Here is a 27,663-nt window from a genome sequence, read left to right as displayed (position 1 = left end):
TATTGTTAGTTAAATTGATTTTTATTTTTCTCTTGATAAAATTAAATGTCATGTATACATAACATTTATCACCAGAACGTTAGGAAAGATCTTAACCATGTTCTCTCACACATTACATACAGGATATATCCCAACATTAAATTCAGCTGATGGTGCATGATAACTATGTAATATATTTTATATAAAAACATAATAAATAAATTTATGACTTACATAAAATGTTATATGGTTCATCTAATAATTTGTTTTCTTATTCTCTTTCCTGCAAATTTTATTTTTTATTTAGGAATAGTTTCTATTAAATATTTCAGTCGTTATAATTCCATTTATTATGGAATATGAGATCAGAAGAAAATAGTTTTGTTAATAGTTCCACTGCTTTAACACTCTTCTACAGATAGTTATTACTATTTAACAAGATATTATTTTATGTTTCTGCACATACTTCTTCAAACGTAAGTTGTCAATTGTGAACACACAATTTCAGAAATCCATCACTATTTGTAAATTTTCAAAAAAACTACTGGAAAAAACCACTGAACTACAAACCACGCAAAAGTTACGGCCATGTGAAATCAAATAGGCTGTTTTGGCGACAACCTCGTAAGTGGCAAAGACTGCGGCAAAACTGCAGCTGGGGCCCGGTGGTATTCACCTGGAATTCATAATACGACATTTGAGCACTGAAGCGATTCAATTATTTATTAACATGGAGTTCTGGTTACATCTCGATTTCACCGGCAAAGAAGAAAAAAAATCTCCTGTTTACCTAATTTAAAAGGGTCAAACAACTACTATTTTTGAGTATCTACTTTTAACTACTGTCCTCATGTCGCTGAGAAGTGCCTTCTGCAAAGTAGCAGAAAAAAATAGATCTGTAAAACCATTAAGATACGAAGGATCGTTTTCACAAAAAAAAGAGAAGCTATCAGAGTGATATTTATCGACTCTTATTTGGCCTGCAGTTATCTTTAAAAACAAACACCAATAGGACAGGAGATATAGCGATTACAAATATGAAGAAAATGTAAAGCACTCAAACTTTATCAACTAATATCTTCATAAAAAATACAGCTAGAAAGCGGGAATTGTGCCCAATTATAGAGGTAAATGAATACTATAATTACCCATAATTCTGCAAAAATTACACCAATATGACGGGAGATACAGCAATTCAAAATTTGAAGGAAATGTAAAACTCTCAAACTTTATCACCTTATAACTCTTTCAAAAAATTGAGCTAGAAAGCTGCAATTGGGCTCAATTGAAGAGGTAAATTAGTACCATAAATGTACATATTTTCGGAAAGTTTACAGTGTAACTTTATGTTTGGTCCATTTTATTTTCGTAAAAACGATTCGCAGGTGTTAGTTGAACCAAAACCGCTCACAACCCTTTGTGCCAGATTTCACAAATTTAAAAATTTTTCTTTTGTGAAATAAGTGATATAAAAATCTATTTTTGATTCTGATGTTTTAAAAATGGGCTTTAGTTCATTATTATACTGCAGTTCCATTTACAGTAAATAAACAAATTCTGTAAAATTAGGATGAATCACGCGGTCCACAATATTCATAGGTTTGGTCTACTCTATTACTTAATTAGATCCTAATATAACTAAAGTTTTGTTCCTCTAAAAACCATTTAACTCGGATGCATTTCAGAGACAAGAATGATATGTCCACGTTATGTAGTATAAAGGATACGAATGTTTGACGACATATACAGGTATTTAGATGCACCATTTCGCTACGAAGACATAATACTCTCCACCAACATCTATTATGTGCTTAAATCTATAGCAGAGTTAACAATGAAATATGAATGTATTTAAAAGTTATAGCCGATTAGAATGAATGCAAGAAAATGATTTGAGGAGGATTATGCGATTTTAATTTAGGTTAAGCTATAAGGATGGCAGAAGCACAGAGTACTGATCCATCCATTAGTTGTAAGGTTTATGTAAATAGTTGTATATAGTAGAGGGATGAATGTGTGAAGCGAATGTATTTATAAGTAAGAATGGAGAGTGAGTGATATTCTAGTGATAAGCACCTAGACGATGCTGGCTGGATGGCGGAAGCCAATGCCAAAAAAAGGGCAAAAAAAACATTCGAAACATAATAATTACAATAAATAAGGACAAAGTTAAACGAAAGATAAGAAGACAGAAAGGATTGAGTTTGAAATAAACGCTGTAATATGAAATATGTGGATGCTGGCGTTGTAAGGATGACAAGTTTTCGCGTGAGTCTAGGAGCTGCAGGCAAAACACGCCTTTTGTTCTCATTCTTGTCACTGATTCATGGTGACTCTAATAGCTGTTCTCCTGTCTCATTTCTAGCTTCCTAACTTACACTTTTTATTTCCTTTTATTACGTTTATTTTTAACTATACAAAACAAAACAAAAAAAGAAGAAGTTACATTTTCTTTTGTGCGAGGAAAAATTAAATATTTTCTTCTTGGAAAATGGATATGTGCTGAATGTAAATGTCGCGATGCTTACGGCTGATTGCTAAAATTACCATCATTTCTCTGTAGGATATTTTCAACCAAGTTTCAGCGATACTGTTTCAGTAAATAAATGTCTATTTAACTAGAGAACAAGTGAATGAAAAACTAATGAGTGATGACTGTCACATTTCATTTCTTAAATTGTTTTATTTGAAATGTTTATACTCTCATTAATTCAAAATATCCGAAATGCCTAGTAGGCTTTTTGGATGGAGGAAAGTGTACCTATCTTTAGAAATCCTAATCGAATTTTGGAACATCTGATCCTTTGGACACCAGAGAGATTACACCTTATTTCCTGGCTCTCTTTCTAGAATATACCTGGAATATCTCTTTTTTATTTTAGTATCTAAGAACCGCAGAAGGCGTGGCGCAGTTGGAGGACTCCCATGCTTTCTGGATGGCCTGGATAGTTACCAGCTGTTGGAGAGCAATATAACCTACCTCTTTTAGAGATTTCTAAAGCGAGGACAATGGAAGGAGAGCTGAGATGGCTTCAGGATGAGTAGTTATCCCTTGGTACCTGCTCGCTTTTCTCCATGAACTTCCCTGGCTTACCCGGATGGGAAGTTTTATTACCATGGATGCTGAAGGATGTCTTCCCTAGCACTAGAGGGACAAAATAGTGCTGAGTATCCCCCAAGAATCGAAATATAGTCGCTCCTTTTAAATTATACATATTAGTCAGCGTTTATGGTGAGCCAATGCCCATTTAATATGAAATTAATATAAAAATTAGGAAAGAAGAATTTGAAAAAGTTAAAAAAGGTAATTAAAAATTAAATTTATGACACTTTTTAGTTGAATAGGGGCATTTTAATTAAAAATGGAAGAAATAAGATTCATTTTTACAAATTAGGGCCAAGAGAGAAAAAAATAAATAAAAACTAAGCGGGTACGACCCGTCGAAACTGAGACATCTTTCTTTTTGCGTAAAACTGATGTTTGCAGTTTTGCAGAACCAAACTTTTTGTTTAAATAATTGATTTTTGTAAAGCTTATTGCACATCAATGCAATCAATTTAAACGATAATTAAATAAACCACAATATATTGAAGATCCAAACCTGCTTTTGTTCTATCAGGAAAGATAATTTGTTAAAGAATATAACTATGGAGAATAGGGAGTAATTATAGCTAAATTGAAATGTGGGAAATAAATTAATTCACCAGATAAATAGTAGATTGTACAAAGAAGATGAAAGCTTGTTGTATTAAATAAGTAGAACAACTAAGAAACAGAATGCAATTTAGAGAAATTAACAAATTTAATTTTCTTCCCTTGATTTAATTTTCCAACTTGTTTTAAGCGCTTTTCACAACTAACAGAGTGGGCGAAAATTCGGCAGCAATGTCTTACATATAGTACTATAGCACGTATGTAGGCGCAAAGGCTTGAAATAGAACATTCAAAATGGATTAATGGAACGGTTTTCTAAGCAGTTGCTCTTAATGCGAACGTGGTACATTTGGGAAATTAGGTTTTTCAACAAAGATGTATGTTATGTGGTTTCCCTAAATACGAAAAAAAAAAACGAAAAGAAAAGAAAGAAAATTAAACCGCAGAGCCTGAAGGTTTTCTTTGTCTCGTAATTAGTCGCGTGGGGTCAAAATAATCGCAGCACTTTCATTTCAACCGTTGCACTAAGAAAAGGCTCTTCCTCGCCACCTTCAAAGTGACTCCACCTGTCTAAATTGGGCTAGAATTGAGTCTAGAATATGCTTTAAACGCTAAACTTACTCCCCCTCCATCTATAAGGTAATTAACCGTCACCCCATGTTCCCGTTTACGTTAAATTTTTTACTGTTATCCGGAAGGTGAATTTAATCTCTTTTTTTGAAATTTCTTTTTCTTCTCTTAATTAGGAGTTTTAGGATTGGCAGTTAATAAGTAAAAAAGTAAAGTAATCGCCTATTTTTTCAGGCGGGGCTTAACGTCCAACTACCAATTAGGTGTCGTGGACGGAGGCGACTAGCAAACGTACTTTACTATTTCTCATTTAACCATTAAATAAAATTCAAGGCCAAGACTGGGAATCGAACCCAGTACCACAATGCATATTAGCTTTGCAGGTCTCGCCTCTTAACCCGCTCGGCTACCGTGGCGCCCGATTGGCAGTTAATACTTTATAACTCATAGGATTATTCAATTTTTTGAACATCAATTTTGTTATTTGATGTACATACAGAAAACTGTTACAGTTGTTGTTTTTTATTTGGACCGATTCCTCGCCAATTTGAATCCTTAATATAATATTTTTACGGTCACTAAAACCAATATATATTCATTACTGATTAAATAAACTATAAATCGCAAGGAACTGAAACATGGTATTTCGTTTGGCAAATCCACCAGAGACCTTAATGGGAAAATGCCCCTTAGTTTCTCGCCTTTAGTTTTTCACGATCTCTGTTTTACTGAAAAATTTAATTTTTCTTTGCAAGGATTCTGGAGGAAATGCAATTAATTTTTGTCATGCCTCAAGTTCCCCAAGTAAGTTACTATACACGAATAATTGTTTATCTTAGGTAAAAATTAATTTTTAGCAAAGTTAGTTGAGTGTTAGTTGCCGTTAGAACAGAAATTAGAAAGCATGGAAGTGGCGCCTGGCTACTAGCCTAAATCAAATATCTGCAACGCGTACTGGCAACCAGATCTATCCCTTAAAAAACCACATTAACTATGCCTCTTTAGGGCCATTTGTGTGTTAAAAACAAATCCATATTTTTTAAAGAATTTACCAACTTATTATAAATGCGAGAGCAAGTCGTGCGATCTAGATGCTTTTTATATTTCATCTTGTTTTAATAATTATTACAAAATGGAATGAAAAATTTCCACAATATGCAAATAAATTACAGTTTTAATTAGCTAATAAGAGATGAGTTTAAGTAATTACTCACTATTCACAAATGGTACGCAAGTTACGGTGAATCTGGAACAATATTTGTACAAACTCTTCTTCCCTTTCGTATATCTGATACTATATGATATTTGTAATTGTAAAGTCATTATAATCTCTGTTTTTCTCGCTTTTTTAAAGCTAATTAATTCAGACATTAAATGTACGTTAATTAAAGAACTCATTAGATATTTACAAAAGTTAACGTGGCAGTAATGATGACGAAGATAAGATCAGGTACTTCTCACAAGGCACATGCTTAGTTAGTTAAGGGACAATAATATAGAGGAGAGATTAGGGAGATAAGTTTAAATGAGCGCAACATGATCTTGGTAATATGTCTTTTATACTACAAACTCTGAAGAAGCCAATAAGTTTGCCAGAAGTTGAATACTCACATGACTTCGTATTAACCTAATTCTCAAGATGCCTTAATTTTAACAGTTTTCATTTGAAAATCTTCAAGTAAAACATGTATATAATTAGTGCACAAAGTTTGAAGAAGCCGGTTTCGAGTAGATCTACAAAACTGAGAAATTTATTTAGTAAAATATGAACTCCGGTTCACCAATTTTGCCAAAAATTTTTATTGAGACAAAATCAGTTGGCCCCTAAAGCTAAAAATCAAATTTGAATTTCATGCGTTTTTTTTTAAGTCTCAGTGGACTCGCTAAGACATACGCGCAGACCAATTTGTAAAAAACACTTTTTTTGGATCAAGGAGATCTCAAAAGGGATGTTACTAATCTAAACACAAAATAGAAAATCAGCACGATTACAATACTTCTCTTAATGAATAGAATTAAAAGATTGAAAAGAGCAATGCAGATTGCTTTGGTCGTTTGATTTTTAGTGTCTTTTAAAAATGTTCATAAAATTTAAAAACATATTTTATTTTAAGGAAGACTTTATTTTGGGATGAGAAAAAGAACGAGAACCGTCTCCAGAAAATTTTTTGTAGAGAATTTTCTAAATTAGGTTAAATCCTTGGGTGAAAAAAAAAAAAAAAAACTAATGGCATTTAATCCACAACAAAGTCAACAAATCCCCTTCACTCTGTGGCGTGCAGACTTGTCCTTCAGACAGCTTTAAACTTAGTAACACTTCTACCTGTAGAAGCTGTAGGATATCTTGGAATAAACATTGAAAATCGACTAAATTAGAGTGAACCAATGGAAATAAGAGATATCTAAACAAATAGAACAAACTGCTACAACGACCAATTAATAGACAATCCAAAATTATCCTAGCACCACAAATGACTGATTAACAGTTGCACATACAAACCGAAATAGTTACAGACTTGAACATGTGGAGTTCAAACAAACGCACAGAAAATGTGACCCTTCTAATTTAAAATTATTCATCAGATAACTATGTTTTGCTACAGTATTATCCACAAAAATCTCCACATTTCCTCAAAAAAATGGCAGCAAAATAGTTTTTTTTATAAAAATATAAATTTGTATATAATACAAAAAAATTGGGGAGGGTATTGGTCTAGTGGTCAAGAGCGTGGCTTTGTGTGTGGGAGGTCCCTAGTTCGAAACCCGCGAATGACTACTTTTTATTTGTTTAAAAAATTTGTTTATACGTAAACTATGAGCTTCCGCCCTGGTCCACGACAACTAATTGGTGGTTGGACGTTAAGCATCGCCTGAAAAAATAGGCGATTACTTTATGTATCATATACCCGCAGAGGGAAGTGGATTAGCTACTTCTAGAGGAGAAGAACTAAGAAAATCTTGTAAAACAAATGAGTGTAATTATAAATAATAATTAGGCCTACTATTTTTACTAGCTATTTCGTGATTACTTTTAATATCGTAGATTGATTTTGGCTGCCATTAGGAGAAAAATTTCAATGATTAAATGCAAGCGTGAACTGAATTTCATTGAGCGAAGAACGGCTAATTGTAATGTAGCATGTTGATGTTTATTCAAGTTCTATCGAAGTATTATTCAACATTGAGTCTAAGCACCGCTGTTCTTTGTGTAGAAAGCAGGCTAAAGGTACTATGTCTCTGCTTACAATTCCTAGCACAGTATGTTTGTCTATGCGTTAGCCTATAACATCCTTTTTATACGCCCTTCCAACTCAGGCAGTCAATACAATGGCTGTGTAATGCCCATTAATGTAATGGAAAGATCTAATCGTACGAAATAATGTACCATCAGCTTAGCAGTACATTGTAACATCTTCACAAATAGTGTATACGATGTTAGAGACACATAAACTCTTCAGCTAAAATTTGTTACAAATGTAACTTCTTTATTGAACTAGCTGTTGATCGTATGATTATATCTTGACAAGGACTGGCTATAAATCGCTGCCATAAGTAGTGACTCATTTTCCATGAAGGCAAGGCATTCTTATATTCGCCGAGCTTTTATTCCATGACTGTATTATTCTTCTTCAACATCTGAGGTCGTTGGCGCCAAGGACATGTAAGGTAAGTGCACTGGGGCCTCCGAACAGTGGGTAGACAATTATATCCTTCATAGTCGCTTTGGTTTCTTCTTTATCGGATTCACAATTCTTATCTTGATTTAGCCACTTATCCATTTTTAGGGTACAAATTCAACTAAAATAAATCTTAAATGAGTAAGGATGTTTTTAAGTTGTATGAAACGTAGAACTTTTTACCATGTATTTGAAATATTAGTGGACACTGTGCAATTGGGCGAAACCTAAACTCCAATGAAAAGTGTACTGTCACAGAACTACAAACTTATATTTCATTTGCATAGTACCTTTGATAGGATCTTTATCTATTAACTTGTTACTAAAATGTTAATGAGTGAATTAATTTATCAGTTCACAATATATTTCCGCGACCACCAAAAATTCTCTCGCGACCCTACGGGGGGGTTCGTGACCCATAGTTTTTTTTTGGCTTTCGCCATACAGCCAGCATCATCTAGATGCTTAGTAATCTTATTCGAACACATTCTCTAAATAAATTACATTCACCCTAATAGCTGAAACTAGAAACTATGTACAACTACCCAAGCACAACCATTTCTACATCTATACAAATTAAAACTGTCCGGTAGAACAATTGTACAAGGGTTGATCGTCAAAAACTGCACGAAAAAGCGTAACGTTGAAAAACACCCAACTTTGACAATTTTTTTTCTTTTTTTCTATAAAAGCTACAATTTCCAAATTTTCTTTAAAATATAGGGCAAATCATCCTTTACATCAGTAATTTTTTCGTAATAACATAGATCTAATAGATTTCTAGAAAAAAGTTAGCAAACACTGGAAAAAAACGACATTTTCAGAAAATGTTCTTGTTGTTGTTCTTTTTCTTCTTGTTGTTACCTTTTTTTTAAACAACGTAGCGCCTATACGCGTGAACCGATTTTCTGAGGTGTCATTCGATTCAGAATTTTATGTAGATGTGCCTTTTAGAGGTCTCGACGCTGTACATCAAATAGGAGAGGAGTTAGCCCCATGTATGTGAGGCCCCTTCTTTTAACTATTATTATTAATAACACAGTAAATTATTGAACATTTTGATCAAATTTGGCAGGTTTACACTATACACTTGGGTACGCCATTATCACTAGAATATCACTCACTCTCCATTCTTACTTATAAATACATTCGCTTCACTCATTCCTCCCTCTACAACTATTTACTAAACTACAACTAATGGATGGATCAGTACTCTGTGCTCCTGCCATCCTTATAGCTTAACCGAAATTAAAATCACGAAATCCTTCTCTAATCATTTTCTTGCATTCATTCTAATCAGCTATAACTTTTAAATACCCTCGTATTACTTAGCTAGCTCTACAACAGATTTAAGCACATAGATGTAGGTGAAGAATATTATGTCTTCGTAGCGAAATGGTGCATCTAAATACCTGTATATGTCGTCAAACATTCGTATCCTTTCTATTACATAACGTGGACATATCATTATTATGGTTTAAGAAACACTGGTCCATATTATTATTACTTTGCGACAGAAGAGAGTCATTAATATTATATTTAGGATCCAGGATATAGAGGTAATGATGTAAGTTTCACACCTCGTTGATAATTTCCTGACCATGTTCAATTGGTGTTTGTAAATTTAGCAGTAACCAATACCAGAGGCTTCCAATATACATGAACACTCTAGTATGGATAACATTACATAACGTGATAAACAAGTCGGTTTACATGGTAACCAAAGTAACAACTATTCAGTTAACAATACGATGTGTACTTGTATAAATGAGTTTAAATGGTAACTTTTAACCACTAACTTACTAAGTAAGAAGTAGTTAGCTTGGAATGGAGAGGGAAGTATATATGTAAAATTGAGTGGTGGGGATGAGAAGCTGCTGTTTTTATGGTTGCGATAAAAGTGTCTGCCAAGCATGAAATTAAGCCAACGTTCCGCTTACCTGGGGATAGCGGTATGGGGTTTACTGGTAGCAAAAGCAGCCTTTGCTTGCTAAGCATTAAGCCACAAAACCACTTTCATTAGCTTAACACGGACTTCCTTCGTTGCTGGTGCTCTAATGCTGCACAAACCCTCTTTCTGGAGTCTCTCGTCCCGCTCTTGCAGCCAGTTGTTACGGTCTCGTTCTGACTTGCCCCTCCCCTCACACAGTACAACCTAAAGCTCCCCCATCCCTAGCCAAACTTACATTGTATAAATTATAAAACCCTCTCCAGGACCAATGAGTACTGAAGAAAGAAAGATAGAGCGATCCGTACAGAACGAGATGGACTGGGAGATACAGAAACAAAAAAAAAAATTAATAAAAAAAAGAAAAAGAAATTAAAACGAATTTACCTCTACGAGCCGACCCTCCATTCATCCCTCCTCAACACATAAAACGATAAATATTTCAAGGAAAATTAACTACCACAAAGCTCGTTTGAATTATGCCATTCTGAGTTTTGTAACAATTTGTCGCAGAAGCTGGCCAAGCCCTTTTTTTTTGTTTTTTTGCTCTTTACTTCATTTTTTATACTTTTTGCTCCCACCACAGCCATTTCTGCCTAATGAAATTCGAATTGTTTCTACGCTACTACAGTATCTCGTAAAATATTTTTTGGACCAAAGCCACTATTTAAGACAGCCGTAGAAATTGGTAAAACCTCAAAAGACAAAACAAACCATCTGCTGAGTGGTGGTCCATATTTCTTAAATGGGGAAAATCTCTATGTACGTATGTATGTATGTATGTAGAGAGACAAACATATAAATACATGGAACAAAATACATTCTGCTAAGAATTACAAGAAATATCTGTTAAAAAACAAATATATGGCTGCTCGTTTAATGTAATTTTCTCAAGAACATGTTTTCTTTTCTAAAATTTCCTTACATAACTTGTGAAAAATTTTGTTCTGTAGCGTCTGGACTTTAAAAAGAAAAATGCTAATAATAACTGTGACAAAACTGACCCGACTATCTCTTAATAAAGTTCAGAGGATTTCAAAGCCTTAGGGATTTCTTAAAACTTCGGATTCTTGAAAATTATTTTGTTATTACTAACAATATGCAGTTAGTAAAACTGTACATCAAAACAGAAAAGTGAAAGGCCCATAGCTAATTCTCCAAAAGAAGTGCTCGAACTTACGATCTTATCTAGACAAATGGTACAAATATAAATACGAAGATTTTCGAAAATCGAAATTGCAATATTCGAATAAAAGTTGACAAAGTTAAAAACTCAGTCAGTAAAGTGGTTGAGGGTTTTTCACTGCTAACATGAGAGAACTAACTGAAATATAAAGTTTAACCTTCTTGCCATTTTTTGATTTTGAGCTAGCGTAAACACACAAAGTGAAGAACTTTTGTGTTTTTTTTGGATCAATTTTCGTAAAAGATTAAACAAAAAATTTACACATATTTTAGAAACAATTTATATTAAGACCGAACTAGTGTATTAGAGCAGCAGTACATGTAAACTACTTTGTAAAGGAACGGATTAGCTCTGTGGTCAGCTTAATTTGACGCGGAGATCCCGGATTCAAATCCAGCAACTGGCCCTTAGATTTTTCTCTTTCTAGGAACTTCTTACCAAGACGTAGATGGTTGGATGACGTAGAAAGAGATCTGCGAAAGGTGGGTGTTAGAAGATGGCGCCTAAAAGCCGAGGATAAGGAAAAGTGGCACTCTCTCTTGAATGAGGTCCAGATCCTATTATAGGACTGTAGCACCATGGGAAGAAGAAGAAGGAACTTCTTACACATCACTGTCCATAGGCCGGCAGTGCACTGAAAAAAGCTCTGGGCAACAATGACCTTAGATGTTGAAGCGCCTTAAATAAGATTTAAATGAAAGAATGAATAAATATCTATTACTATTAATATATACATAAAATAAATACAGAAGTATAAATGTATTATACATTTCAACCTTCTTATCTAGTGAAGAAAGAGAAAAGTTAGATGAGAGGATTGGAATGCAGGGAAAAAAGGAGAGGAAAAACCTGCAGCTACATATGATTTTAAAAAAAATTAAGCAGTTAACTGAAACTGCTACATTTCAGCTCAAATTGACTAAGTTATTAGAATTTTCTTGACAACGCTCCAATAATTCTCTTTAAAGTTAGGCTTACCATAATTACGAAGAGCCAAACCGGGACGCAAAGGAGGAAGAGGCTCATTTTCGTTTTGCTTTTCACTTAATTTGTGTTTTTCATATTTGAAATGCAATCAAAATTATTAAGTTTACTGAAAACATATTAATAAATGGGCGCGGGGGAACGATCGGCCGGGGTGTCGGTGTTGTTCAAGTTTGACTGGGACGCCGGGACAGGGATCTCAAACCGGGACCATCCCGGTCAAACCGGGACGTATGGTAAGCCTATTTAAAGTTATCCCTGAAAAAAGATGGCTCTTAATATCGTGTACGTTCCACAGTTAAATAATTTTTATCCGATGTATTGTTTGTCGTAAACAATAGGCATAATTTTACTTTTTTTCATTTAAAACCTAAAATTCTAAATGCGCTTACTACTCTAGCCTACCATTTTTAGGTCACTAAAGTATCCTTCAAAAGATTTTCTTGAAGCTAAGATTTAGGATTAACTTAAGGGCCGTTTAATGAGGAAAGAGAAAAACAAGAACCAGCGCTGAGGAACAACCACAGGTAAGAAGAGGATAGACACTTCAGCGATCTTGTCGTCTCAGACAATTAACATCCACTAAACTTGCAGTGAGAGTCTTACATAAGAGGCCTGCTTAAGAAGTTGATGAGTGCAACTGTTTAGAAGTTTAAGTAAATAAGTTGACTATATTTTTCATTATTCATTTTTCTTTTAACCTATATTCATGTTTATATTCTTATACATGTGAATTGTCCATTGCTAATGGATATGACATCAATTAATTAAACGCGTATAGCATGTGGATGTTAGAAATCCATTCTAAACAAATGTCTTAAAACAAATTGAATTAACATTAGCGAGAATATTTGCATACACTACAGCTAGAACATTAAATAATTACTAATTAACTACAGCTAGCAGTGCCGATAAGCTGTTCAATCTAATATGTATTCTCTATTAAATAGCTATTTGTGTAATTTAAATCAACCGTAAATGTAGAGATCTATTGTAATCACAATATTGTACAACTAATTCTCTGTTTACTAGTAAGCTTATTGCATTCCAAATCTTTTGCTAATAGGTCTTCAAGTTTGGAACTAGTTGGGTGTTGAAATTTATTGTGCTAAGAACTGATCACAGAAATCAATAGTAACAGTATAGAAATAATTGATTGTACTAAAGTGTATGGATTTTTCTTATGTTTACCGTAGCAAGGCAAAGTATTTCTCTATCTTGGCAAGTTGTCGAAATTTATTTTTCATGTAATTACTTTTATTAAGTTCCAAGGTCTTTTTTTACCAACTTTGTTAGCGTCACATGTCCTGACCAATCTCCACACTCTCTTCCTCATCAGAAGTCCAACTCTTCTATGGCAACTGTCTCTCAGCATCTACTTGTTCAGGAAACATATCGAGGCTTGGATCATATTGCAGCATTTCTTATCCTACCCACGTACGTTGCGTGATTTGTACTAGCGTCTCTGATGTCAAAATCTGTCTCCCATATTTTCATGACTTACTGTCTTCGTTAACTAACGGTATTTTTGAAGATAGTTCACTAAATTCCTTTGTTTATTTCTTTTTAATTATGAAAACTTAATGCACTCATGGCGACACACAATCATTATTCTCTTTCATTGACTTCGTGGTTTAGCTTCTTTTTTTTTTATACCAGGAACTTGAGGTGATGGTTGTTGACAATAATCAAGAGATTGACTCTTTTCCAGCAGACCTCCATTATCTTTTTTTAAAGTTAATCATCAAATTCAACTTTAAATTTTCTCAGGATGATATTCAGATTATAATGCAGATTTACTGCATTACTTGCAAACTAACACAAGCGATTAGATGAAATTTAAATGTTCATCTCTGAAGGAAGAGATCTAGAAATAAACCACATGATCTTTCATGATTACAGAAGATAAATAAATTGTGAAAAATCTGCTTACATAATACAATACAGACTACAAATATCCTGGAAATCACATATTTACACGACAAATAACACAAGAAAGGAAAAGTACCTAAGCACATGCTCATTTATGCCCGATTGCTGCATACACCAAACTATGGCTTGAGCATAGTAGAGTTTAATAGTATCAAATAATAAAAACTAAAACGAATGAAGCGCATTCTATCAACCGATTTCCACATCGCCAGTTGGGCTTACAATCCCACCTAAATCCTTCAACTCAACACTCTTTAATCCAGCCACCGTTATAGATACGGTACTCTTTATGCAAAATTAGATTTTAATTTGAAGGAGAGGCATTACTTAAAGGATTCAAATAACTTAAATTTTATGAGAATAATTTTAAAAACAAGAGCTGAGCTACATAAACTTAATCACAGACAAGGTAAATCGCCAAATGAAAATTTAAATAACTGCAATCTGGGTAACTTACATGCAATAGAAGACCATTATCATTTTCTGGCGTTTTGTCCAATTTTAAAAGAGTTTAGGGTGCGGTACTTTGGCAAACGGATTCTTAATGAGGAGGAATTAATACTGATAATAAATGGCAAAGATTGGGATAATCTGTATGGCTATGTGAGCACAGCGTGCAGGTACAGAGCACTTATAGAGTCAGAATTCAGTTGAAAAAAATAAAAAATAAATCGGTTAAGTAAATAGCTAGATCTGTATAAATTTAATATTTAATGTGTAATTGTTCTGAGATGTGGTTTATTGGAAACTTAGCAAATGTTAGGGATTTATTTTTACTTTTGTTTACTGTGTATTGTAATATGATTCTCTTAGTATGAATTAAGAAGTTTTATTTTATTTTTTATGAATGATAATGTTCTTTTTTGTACAAGTATTTTTTGCAACTCTGGCAGACGGTACTACCATTGCCATTGATGTTTTTTGTTTTTGTTTGTATTAGTATTATAATGAGTTTCTTTTACAAATAAACATCTTTATTATTAATCCAGCCAGCACCTCCAACACGATTCAGATGAATACATCAGAGAAATGTTAAGTTCATAATACTTTAAATATTTCAAAGTATCCCTCTCTTTTCCCATGGTGACACTCTTTTGTTACATTAAAAGTTAAAATGGTACAAATGACCACAAAATATAATGTAATAATGTTGGTTACTGTCCAATTAGTGTTGGCACAATAATGTCCTAGTTAAAACAACAGTTTATTTTCAATTTAAATGTCAAACTATTAAGATTTTAAAAAGTAATTAGTTACTCTATTCGGTAGGAAATCTCATTTATAAGAATGGACATAACAGATGGAACAAGAGTAGCGCATATATAGTAGTTTGATTAGAAATTGACTAATACGGCCTACTGGCATGGTTGGACTAGGGTAATTATAAGTAAATTACTGTACTGTCATGGAGCAAGTGGAGAAGAGACAAGAGGCCGCGAGTAATAACAATGTGGATTGTGGCTCGTTGATATTGTATTTTCCCTAGGGTAATTCAGGACGTGGGCTGACTGGTTGTTCGTGTGTGGACCAAGAGGTATAGAGGAATGGAGACTAGGTCACACACTACCACCGCTACAACGGGGGATATAGAGAGAGACAGAGAGGTTTGGGAAGCTGCGGTACAGTGCCTCTAGTTGAATTGTGGCTCTATGGGGCATTACTGCCCCTCTGTTCGCCGTTAGTCTGCACTCCTCAGCGGCGGCTCTGCTTCTCGCTAGCCGCTCCCAACAACATCCTCATTCTTCCTCACTAGTCCTTCGCATCCCTACCAGACTATAGCAGAACCTCACGTCCCACTTGCTGCCATCTCATCCCTAATATACTATCTCGGACTAACATCCCTACTTATCTCTTACTAGCCAGCTACAGCCCCTTGGTCTCATACCACATTTTTTTGCCTTTCTTTCCCTTTTTCACTAAAACAAGTGAAAAAAAAGTTGCAAGAAACGAAGTAAAGATAGTAACATTATGAAATACCTAACAAGAGGCCGGGAGTTTCCCCAAGAATCAGTACAGATTAAAAGCTAAACTTATTGTCGTCTTTACATCGATTCGGGGGTATTCAAAATATGTATACAATTTATACCCATAAGACCATTTAAATCGGAAAGACGAAAGTGCTGGTGGCTAGGAGGAAGCCTCAGGTGCATCCCGCGACGTTTTACGTCTTTGGGGATTACGAGTTCGAGGTTGTCTCCAACTTCCCCTACCTGGGCTCTATCATTTCGGACATAGCCGACGAAAAAGAAGAAGTCAGAAGAAGGATAGCAGTGGGAAACAGAGCGTACTACGGTCTATATAAAATAATGAGGAGCAGCCTGGTCAACCGAGGAACAAAGATCCAGATGTATAAGACCTTGATAAGGCCAGTCGTGACCTACGCAAGCGAAACATGGACACTGAATAAGGCAGCTTGTGAGAGGATTGACAGGTTCGAGAGGCGAGTCCTAAGACGGATCTTTGGGCCGAAAAGGGAAAACCAGAGCTGGAAAAGAAGGCCAAATCAAGAGGTGTACGCCCTGTATGGGGAGCCAAGCATCACCGCGTTTGTGAAGGCCCAGCGGCTGAAATGGTATGGGCATGTATGCCGGATGTCCGAGGAAAGGATAGCATCAAAGGTGCTAAAAGGAAAGTGGCACGGCTCTCGCCCCCGGGGACGTCCGAAGACCAGGTGGGTGGACAATGTGAGAGCGGATATGAGAAAGATAGGTTTGAGGGCCCACCTGGTGAATGGATAGGGTTGAGTGGTCTACCCGCATAGAGCAGGCCATGGACCGTCTCGGTCTGTAGTGCCCATAGAAGAAGAAGAAGAAGAAGAAGCCCATTTAAATCAGAATTGGGTAGTCTGAGTGAAAGCAGAAGTGAAGGGTTATTGTCTAGGAATACGATGCTTTATAATATTTACAATAACCGGAGATATTATGATTTGGACATGAATGAGGAAATTATTAAAGAAGAAATGAGTTTTTAGTTGCGAAAGATGTTTGCTTCATGAAGGTCCTAGTACGGTTCAAAAGATCTATTTTGTGCTCGAGTTGTCATACAATAATAAGTGTCTGTAAAACGTTTCAACTTGAGTGATGAAGCAAAGTTTCTTTAGTTAAATCCAAGTAGCTACACACAACTGTCTCTGCAAGAACTAGATGGATTATGCGAATGTCATAATCAGTGTGTTTTGTTAGTTAGGATGTCCGCAGATACAAAGAGATTCCCGAAGAAGAGGCTAATCCACTTCCTCCTAAACAAAAAGTAAGTGTGCTGTAATACGTAGTGATAATCACGATTTTATCCTAAGATGAGTAACTATTTTACACAATGAAGTTTTAACGGTTTGACTTTTGGCTTACATTTTTCAGATAAATTTTTAAAAGCATCTTCTTTTTCCCTTGCCAAAAACATCAAAATTTTATGGATCATGTTGCTATTGTTTCAGAGTGCGTCTAAAGTAAAGCATTGCTTTACAGTTCACCTGTCTCCTGTACATGGATCATGTTGCTATTGTTTCAGAGTGCGTCTAAAGTAAAGCATTGCTTTACAGTTCACCTGTCTCCTGTACATTCTAGTTGTAACACGGTAAAGCATGCTGTCTGTTTGCCAGTCCCCTAAACAATATAATAGGTAAAAGTATGTTAATTAGTTTGATGTCTGTTCCATTCTAACTTTTCTTTGCCAACCTCTTAACCTAAAAGATGCCAGAAGTAAGCGCTGACTCTCCAATGTTTTTCAACACAATCAACCTAAGCAGTTAGCTCATAAACCTCGCTTTCTGAGTCTCAAGAGCAGATCATAGCTAATAAAATGCTGCTTGAAAGTCAACAGCTTAACAAGCCTTCTTTGAACAACTCTACAGCATTTGGAATCCTAAAAGAAACGGCGAGTTTCTCTCTCTGGAGTGACCGACTTTCTATCTTCAGAATTTGAAATGTGAAACCTCCAGAAATAACCCTCTACTTCATGCGATCTCTTCACTGCCAGCATACATGACACCTAATCCAGCCCAAAGACTGTGGACAAGAGCCAGTTCTTTCTAGAGAGACTTCTTAGATAATGTACTCACAAACTAATGACCAGTTCTGTACTTTTATTGCCCATTAATTAAAGGACAGCTAAAAGGAAAGCACTTAGAATCAAAAATTATTACTTATCGCGTTGGTTCTAATAAACTTGCTGCTAAAGTTCTGAATTTAAAGAAAACTTTGTTTTGCATGAAAATAATAAATGATACGAACCAAATTTGTATCTCGTAAAAGTACAGTTATCCTTAATTCTTACGTGACTAGAGCAAACGGTATAAACAGTGTAATTACATCTTCACTTCGAACTCTTAAATTTTTGCAGAACAATCCTTATAGAACATCTCTAATTTAAAATGTCCCCAAAACCGGATAAAAGCATTAACTGGCGCACACTTAGCAAGAATTTTCTAAAGAACCCACAGATTTTAACAGAAAAATGAAAGAAAGTATATTTTTGCCACAGAAAAAAAAACAAACTTACATTTAGTTTTAAGCTTTATTCAACTTTTGGGGCGGAAAGAATTTACCTTTCAACGAAATAACTTTAAAAGAAGTGGGTCCAACCTAAAGAAAGTGTTTTAAAAATTGAGTGATGTTGCTTCCACCATCAATGTATTTCGATTTACGCCTTAAAATAATATAATATGTTGCCAACTTTTGTATAAAATGGTAAATTTATTCATAAAACAATGATCTCTTTAATATTTAATAAATAAACCTTATTCCTAGGAGCTATATTAGTTAGGCTTATTATTATATTATTATTATTTATCAGTCTTCACTTTTATTTCATCAATTCGCTAGTTAAGGATTTATTTAGTTTTCTAAAATTATCAGAATTGATTTTTCTATCCCGGAATTCCTTTAGTGACAAAGCTAAGTTAAACGAAGATTATTGGAGATTTAAACCTTAATTTTTAACCTATCTAATTTGGTTAACCTGGCCGATCTAATTTGTGAACATTGAAGAAATTAATCAAGTTGTCAATTTATTATTAATAAAGTGATTTATTAAAACAAACAAAATAATCTCTATTATCATCTTAGAAATATCTAAAATCACAATTATTTTCTCTTAAGTTGAGTAACAAGAGGTTCTGTGTCACAATTGATTTTTGAAGAAATTACTCTAGGTGCGAAAATTGGTTTTTAGAATAGCCTGGAAGTGGATGTTCTTGAACGGTGATTGTGTATAACTCTAGCTAACAAACAGAAACTTTTAAAGTTCAAAAATCATATTACCCATTTGTGAGGTGAGAAGAATAGAAAAATATGCCCAATGAGAAAATACAAAATAAATAAAAATATTAAATACTTTGCGTAAGATACAGACGTCTTCGAACCTTACTTCTAATGCCGTGACCCCGCAATACAGTTCCTCATGTTGCGGTGACCCCAAACCAAAAATAATTTTGGTGGCTACTTCATGACTGTAATTTTGCTACATTTATGATTCGGAATGTAAATACCTGATATGCATTATGTATTCTTATTGCTACAAATCAAACATAATTTAAACATAGTGATTAATCACAAAAACAATATTTAATTAGGTATATATTGAGAAATATTTATTACTGATTCCAAATAAAGAACATTTCACCACGGCATAGCATGGGTTTAAATACGTATAACAACAGTAATATAACAGTAAACAACAGTGCAATATTTTGCAACAGTATGCTGCCAAATTCAGTGAGATGGTTGTGGTTGCTTCTTGCTTACCAATTCAGAAATTCTCGGGGCAGTCATTGCAAGGGCACAGCGAAGATCATTTTCCACAACACGTCTACTTCGGTATTTAGACTTGATTACTAGCAAGCTGGAAAACACTGTTTCGCAAAGATATGTTATTGGAAAAGGAAGAAGAAGGCGCAGCACAGTCTCAGACAGAATATGATATAACTGTAAACACTTAATCCAGAATTTTGTCAGTGGCATCGTAGAGAAATCTGTTCTCGCTGCATCATTGTTAATTAGGTCAATGAACTCTTCTTGCGCTGTCTCCGGAACATCTTCAACTTTCACTGTGAATGGACTTCTGGCAAGTGCAAATGGGATGTCAGGTAGATTAGGAAAGTATGATGAAATTTCGTCTGCAAGCATGTGTAAATGTTCTTTCACAGAAGTTATCATCATAAGTTTTTGGCTGGCTCAATGTCATGTTCCTCCTCAAAGAAGGCAGATAATGTAGGAAACATGTAAATTTTATTTTTATCCAATTTATTTTTCCAAAGCTGAAGATCATTCATTTGGAATGATCTAATTTTTTCGAACAAATCGAGGCACGTTGCATTTGGTCCTTGCAGTGATAAATTTAAATCATTCAAGATGACAAAGATGTCCACCAAGTAAGCTATTTTCTGCAGCACAGTTTTATCGCTAAAAAGTGCTTCGAATAGCGAAATCTGTATTTTCCGATGGCTTTAGGCGACCCATGTGTTTTGGTCGTTCGACCCCCGCCGGGGTCGCGACCCGCAGTTGAGAACCGCTAGACTAAAGGAATTCGAGACGAGACAAGTAATAAACTAAAATGTTTCTTACTACAGGGTACACACATCAACTTCATGGCCTTGAGATTTAGTGAACTTCATTGATTGGCCAAAATCATTGGGGGCGTTAAGTGGGTTATTCATCTCCAATTATAATTTGTAGCAAAAGGTTACTTGCAGTTGCAGAACGGTTCTTTTATTCCCTCCTGGTGTACCACCTAAAACTAATTAAAAATAATTTTGTAACAGATTATTACATTATGGACAGTAGTAAATAGTAAGTATAAATGAAATTGTTGATATATTTCTAAGAGTATTAGGAATTTAATGTAAATCAATGTGAAAAAAGCAATTTTTTTTTTTTATGAGAAGTTAAGATGTAGTGAATTTGTAGGCCAAGTTTACCCAAGCTAAAGTCAGACAGGTTTAGGTTGCTGTCAATTAAAGCAGCGCTGCTGACAATATAAACGGCAAGTTGAACTGTAATCCAATAAGCAGGTACGTCCGGAGCTAACGCCTTCCTAACTATTAGAAGGTTAGAGTAGACGCTGGTATAAACTCAAATTGCTGTTGCTCCAGCTACACTACTGTCACCGATATGATCCTTGTTCATCAACTAGGTAGTTTTACTACTTATAGACAAGTTGTTGGCCCTTCGCTTCTCACCCATTTACCATTTGACCTTCTTATATCAGCACTTAGTAACTATATATCTTCCCTGTTACAACTATAATCAAGTGATAATTGCTTCTCATTTTGTGATGTTGACAATTAATAGTTGTGTGAAGTTACTGTTCATTTTCTTAATTTACTTCTGTAAAATATTTTGGCATCTCTTTTGTGGATAAATCTGGCTTTCATTTCAGGACATTTTTTTTTTCTAATTTTTGAACAATAAGGATGCCACTGAAGAAAAAGCATTTGAGTCGAATAACCTAAATGAAGTCATTGGTGAAACTCAAATGGTTTCTCATTTCACGGAGAAGGTTATCTGAGAAGAGTATGAGTAAGTATCTATAGCAGGCAGCTGAATAATCATTGTAACAACTTTGGTTAGGAACTTTTCGAAAGTTCCATGAAACTTCGCTGTGTTATAAGTTTAACAATCGAATTGTTATGCGCGAAGAAAAGTGATCTGTTTAGATTGCTGGGTCAGAGGTAAAGACTTGGAGGTCAATCCATTAGAAAGTACAGCCACATTAGTACAGTCACTTTAAAGAAAAGGAGGTGCATTTTGGGACTACGAAGAAATTATTCACTTTATTAAATTCATCTTAGACGGCAAAACTGCCACATTCCCATATTTTCAGCTTTGGCTGAAATACTTAACTTTGGTGATCCATGGACGAGTATCATTCCAACTACTCGTAGATAATCACACAAAAAGACGATCTCATTGGTTTGAGCTAATACCTCACCCTGCCAAAACAGGAAAAATGTAAGGTGCTGGAGATTTTTGAGAACAAAGAAGCCGAATGGGGTTTATATTTGTGGTCGATGGCGCCCGGAGCCTGTTTGATTCACTGCTAGCTTCTAGTGAGTTTTACAAGCAACATTGTCCATAACCAGAAAAAAGAGCTGCAGGAACCTTCTATGAGGAGGAAATATAGGAGCAGAAAAAATATTTATTTCTGCGTATTTTGTGTCTTAGTCTCAAGTAAAGGGAAATTTACCACACCATAGATGAAGAAGAAGAAGAAGGGTAAGTGGGTTCAATAATTCCCATTAATGTTCCCTCAAAAGTTAAAATCGAAAAGAGAGGAAAACCCTAAAATGTTTAGGGATTGGGGCTTCGTTTTAAAAAATAAATTTACATTCTTGCCCACGAAAGAAGTCCTTGATGTCATTGAAGCTTCTTTTGTCTTTTGAAGTGCATTGCGGTCTTCGGATCAGAATTCATTACCATAACCAAAATAAAATAAAGGTTATTTAAACCCTGTATTTATCAATAGAATATTCGCTATTAAGCTTTTGATTAAGGTTCTAACATTGTTATCATTATTTAATATCCAATGAGAAAGAAAACTTTGCAAAAAAGAAATTTAAATTCATTTAAAAATATCTATTCCAATGTTTTTAATAACAAAATTGTAAAGGAAAATGGAAAATGAGATAATTATTGATGCTTATCACACACAACAACATACATCGAAAGTATGGAAAACTTAGTCTTTATATGTTTCAACAAAAAAAATCTTTGTAACAAGCGATAGCTCTAGTCACTCTGCAGGGCGTCATTTCCAATAAAAAATTTACAGGTAGCCTTTTGGCTTAGGACTTATTTGTTTAGGATTGCTTTATAGTCAGTCACTGCTTAAGCATTTTATAGTCAAGTGAGGACAGTGTGACTTGTGCAACTTATCTTTAAATTTAGAAATGACATTTTACCTATCAAAAATATTTAAAAGAAGTAGCCTGTGCTTTTCGCCATTGGAAGTTAATATGAAATCTCCAAGATCTGATCTTAACAAAAAAGTATTTGAAAAAGAACTATTTCAAGGAAAAAAATAGGAGGTTTCAAAAGATCAAAGGATGGTTTGTTTACATATTAATGAATGCTATCAAATTAATGCAGTTTTTATGACTTACGTACAAGTAATAGATAAGAATGAAGACTATTGGTGAAGGTAATAATAAATGAAGGGTACTAGAGCTGCCTTTTGTTGCTTTAGAGAGAGCTAATCTTTAATAAATGTGTCTTTCAACCTTATTATACTGACTATTCTTTAAGAAATCTTTGTGAAGAGTATCTGAAGGGAGATTTCCAAGGAGACCATAGAAAAATTCGTAATAAAAGACGAGAGATAGGGCAATTTTCACGAATGAAATCACATTCAATTGGTCAATATAAATAATTAACATAATAGATACTTACTGAACAGAACTGGTTACACTACATTGATCTATTTGTCTGCAGAGCACCCTCTTACAGCGTCGGCCTCACAAAGACGTGTTACTGTAAGTGCTGTTCGTGCAGTTCGACTGGAATACCCGCAGGGACTGTTGTTGATCACTGAAGAAGTGGCTGGTTTACTGACCCTAACGATATTTTAACAACCTGGCAAATGCAAAAATAAAAATTAATAAACAAAAAAAATTTATATAAAATGTGATATAAAAATAATTGCCACCATTAATGAGAATATGGAATGAAAGTGGTTTTTAATGTTAATTTTACCGTTAACGGCATAATGTATATTTTTGGCATAATTTAGATAAATTATATAAAATGGACAAGTTATATTCTGAAATAAAATATTCGTATGTTTATTTTTTATACATTCATACTTTATCTCGGGCTCCACTTAGACAAACGATTGACATGAACTATGAACTCCACTCAAAACGACTGAACTGAATCAAAGATTCAGAAATATTAAAGAAACTATTAGACTAAAGCTTAAAACTTATATTACACCAAAGATAATACAGCTCAATATAATATATACTCAAGATAATATAGCACTCGAATTATACCGGTACACAAACACATCAAAATCCGAGCCCTTAAAATCCATACATACAGTCTAATCTTCCTTTAACGACTATAACCTCACAATCCATGCTGGCATGAAAATTCCATTCGTCCCAATCTTAACTAAATGAAATTCCATTCTAAACTATCTCCAAATCCATGGTTACAGACTAACGAAATCACTTTTTTGGGGGGGTTAAAAAAAACCTTCTTTTTTTTTAACCCTTAAACATTATCTACTATCGGTTTCTCTCAATAAATTTTTCTTAATCGATTGTCGAGACGTTTTGGATGTCTGGATGCATTTCCAATTCCATGATTCCCCATAACTGCACAGCGTTACACAATCGATATAAACACAGGTTGAAAAAAACTACTAGATCATTAAAACGCAACTTAAAACGACAATTTAGGAGTTAGCATTTTAGAGAACAAAATTCTATTGTCAGAAACTGAGAATAAACATGTTTTGAAGAATTGGGACTTCGTGGCGTGCGACAACTGGGTGCCTGATGTGGAGTGGTCAGAGAGGCAGCTGTACCCCCACTGGTGGAACGTGTTCATGAGTTGATTCTAAAGTTCACGCGCTCGCCTGAAGCCAAACATCCTTCTTTCTAAATTTTTCATGTTCTACTTAATAATTATTTTTAAAAATGTCACTTAGAAGTGCAAAAGGAAGGAAGCGAAATTCAAAAGAGTGTTGTCAACATATTATTATTATAGTTTTAAATATAAGTAACCTAAAATAATAAATAATGGAATGGTACGTATAATCTGGACAAAACTGTTCTTGCGAAGTAATAATTTACACTTTGACTATTTGGTTAAAAGATTTGTCGTTCAAAATTACCATTCATATATGAAAAACCAACAATGATTGTAATAAACGAACGCGAAAAGTTTCGACAATTCCCTCGCCTCCTCCACCTTATCCATGCTGTCTCCTCCTCCTCTGAAATCAACCTTACCAATCCCCTAATTTTATATCACTCGTCGCTTCTACCCCTCCAATCCTTCATGTTTACCGGCAGTTAAATTGGAAGTGACTAGTTATCTGGAGGCACGCCACAATAATTCGCATTAAGTGAACGTGCGTGCGTTATCGGCTTAGATCTGTGCGGCCGGGGGCGGCAGCGGCGCTGGGGGCGTTGTTAAGCCCATGTCCTGTCAACAGTACTCTCGGCCTCCCCGGCATGAAAATAGAACCACTTTTACTTGTGTTTCAATCCAACATTACACCCAGCAACCGTGTGCACTTAACATTAGCATATTGTAGAATGCGTAGCCCTATTTTTTGTTTTGTTTTGTAGATTGTGCTTGTAATTTGCGGTTTACAAAGTAAATACCATTTATTTGTTCAAGAAATAATTCTGTAATCTGTACTAGTTTCGATTTACAAAAGAGGGCATTAGCTGAAGTTAATCTGCATAAATTAATGTGTTATTTGTTTGTATGCTGGTTTGTTCCAAATTTGTACTTTGTCTTACACTTTAAAAGAGAAAGGGAGGCGATCGTGTACATATTTTTTAGGATACTCTCCAATCTTAAAGGCCGAATACTTCTCCTCCAATAGTCTATCTGCTTTTAGCTTTACAGTGTCTATTTTTTTCTTCGCCCAAACCTCATATCCGTTTAACAGAATATTCCCTACAATAAGTCTGTCAACGAATTTAGAACTTTTTTTTTGGAAATACAGGAGATCCAAAAACAAAAATAACGTCTTAACTTAGGTTTAAACTGTGTCGTTACATCATGTTAACTAAATTCGTCGCCTGAATCTGAATCTGATTGGCTACACGTCAGTGACCTACAAAAGACTGGCGTCTTATCACAGAAGAACTGTTCACAGGTAGCGAGATTTAATAACGGAGGCTGGACTAACATTGTTGGAAGTCAATGGAAGTTTTTTAAATTATGGACACTTCAAACGCACATCAACCACTTAAAGGATTGGCTTATAAAATGGCGAATCAAAACTAAAGTTACGAAATCAAAATATATAGTATTTACTCTCAGACGGAAAATCCTACCTCCCATCATCTTGAACCAAACTCCTATACCAACTGTGGACAAAGTACGCTACCTTGGACATGGAATCCCTCATACTAGACTGAAAAGACAAGAAACTAACCAACGCTACAAACTTCTCGCCAGACTACTTGACAAACTTAACCTACATAACAAAAGACTTTTATACCTGTTGTTACAGTGACTTACCAATTGGTCATACGGCATCGAAGTATGGGGATCGACTAAACGTTCCAATTCTTTACGCATTCAGACTTTACAATAAAAAATACTACGAAAACTACTTAACGCTCCATTCTATATTTCGAACCTCGCCATTCATAATGACCTCAAAATCCCGTTCATTAGCGACCTTACTAAAACTCGTTTCTTAAAATTTCATTCCTTTACAGCAGCTCATTCTAATCCTTTAATTGAAAACTTATCTTCTTCCATTTTACCAGGTAATCCTCGAAGGAGATTGATTGGCCCCCGCGATCTACTCTCCCCAAAAAAGCAGTATAATGCATCTACTCACGTTAATGGAATATCGCCAGTGCGTGCCTTCTTCTATCTTCATTCACGACATTATATTACATCACATTTGCTTGTTGCAACAACCTTGTCACAAATTTCAATAAAAGATTTTTTAAAAAAATTATGGAATCACTGAACACAAGCGCTCAATAAAGTTTTTGACCATTTCATGGAGAAGTTTAAACGAATAGATTTTCCTTGGTTTGTAAGAATTTCCTAAAGTGTGAGTTTTCTTGCGATAATTCTAAATCAAAGAATATATATATATAATTATTTCTACCTTCCACTATATGGCATAAAGAAAAATGTTCACCAACAGAACATACAGCACTTTTGGCTAGCAAGAGCGGTCACTAGTCGGCGACAGGACCGTACCTGTCATGGCTGTAAATTAGGATTTGTCCACACAGTCCAACTTCTTATTGGCTTCCAACCACCGTAACACTTTCTTCCTCTAATCCTTCCGCCTCCACCCTCTTAGTTCAATTCCCTGGACATCATTTATTCTCTCCATAACATCCCCCACACCTCTTTCTCGCCGTACATTCCATGCTTGTGTCTGAAAGAGTGTGTGTGCGCGCGCGCAAGGTTGTTCTTGGACAGAGGAGACCCAACATCTCTCCTTACCCCGCTTGTAACAGCTACATCATTTCCCCTACTATGTACTTCTTCTTCACCCTATAATTCATAACTTCACCTACAATATATTTTTCGCAATAACCAATATTGGCATGCCATTCATTATGTTGTTTGATTTCCTTCCCACACTAACAATTTTCTTAGAAACTTTTCATACCTGATGATAAATATTTTTTTTAGACATTTAATTTATTAACCTGTTTATATTCTCAGGTAATTGCTTTTTACTCAAGAAATATAACAAACATATTTCCATTATTAATTGCTTTTAATTCCAATTTTAGAAGATTTTTCCAAAAAGAAAATATTGCAATTTCATGGGATTTTTCAAAAACAAATTCAAAAGGTTACCTTCAGCTACTGAATGGAAACCCAATTTATTGAATCAGCGACTTCTTCAGGGGCTTTGCCATCATTCACTCACTCACTCACTCCCTGATCATCACAACCTCAGCCACAATAGCTTTCCACCATCATTATAGATGGTAATTTGAGCCAATTCATCAACATATTCACAAACTCGTCCTCATTTAAACATACAATTTAAAGATGTCTACATTCTACGA

The 27,663-nt window shown here is 34.8% G+C and overlaps 1 long non-coding RNA gene across 5 annotated transcripts in view; it reads right to left on the bottom strand.

The window, feature by feature from the left end:
- The window catches only part of LOC141450899 (uncharacterized), a 35,991-nt gene extending 11,536 nt beyond the window's left edge, over positions 1-24,455 (bottom strand). For 3 of the 5 annotated variants that reach the window (XR_012456431.1, XR_012456428.1, XR_012456430.1), the window contains exons 1-2: positions 23,315-24,455; positions 20,506-20,663 (exon numbers count right to left, since the gene is read on the bottom strand). This is a non-coding gene — a long non-coding RNA (uncharacterized lncRNA). Of the gene's footprint in view, positions 1-213; positions 713-20,505; positions 20,664-23,314 lie in introns of those variants that run through there. The other 2 variants (XR_012456429.1, XR_012456432.1) reach the window with 2 other exon arrangements.
- Between the last annotated feature and the right edge of the window lie 3,208 nt (positions 24,456-27,663).

Source organism: Rhodnius prolixus, unplaced genomic scaffold, assembly GCF_049639745.1.
Source record: "Rhodnius prolixus isolate KJV_2025 unplaced genomic scaffold, Rpr scaffold_8, whole genome shotgun sequence".
Lineage (NCBI taxonomy): Eukaryota > Metazoa > Arthropoda > Insecta > Hemiptera > Reduviidae > Rhodnius > Rhodnius prolixus.
Note: the sequence above shows the minus strand (reverse complement) of the source record. Positions and strands in the feature narration are given on the sequence as shown.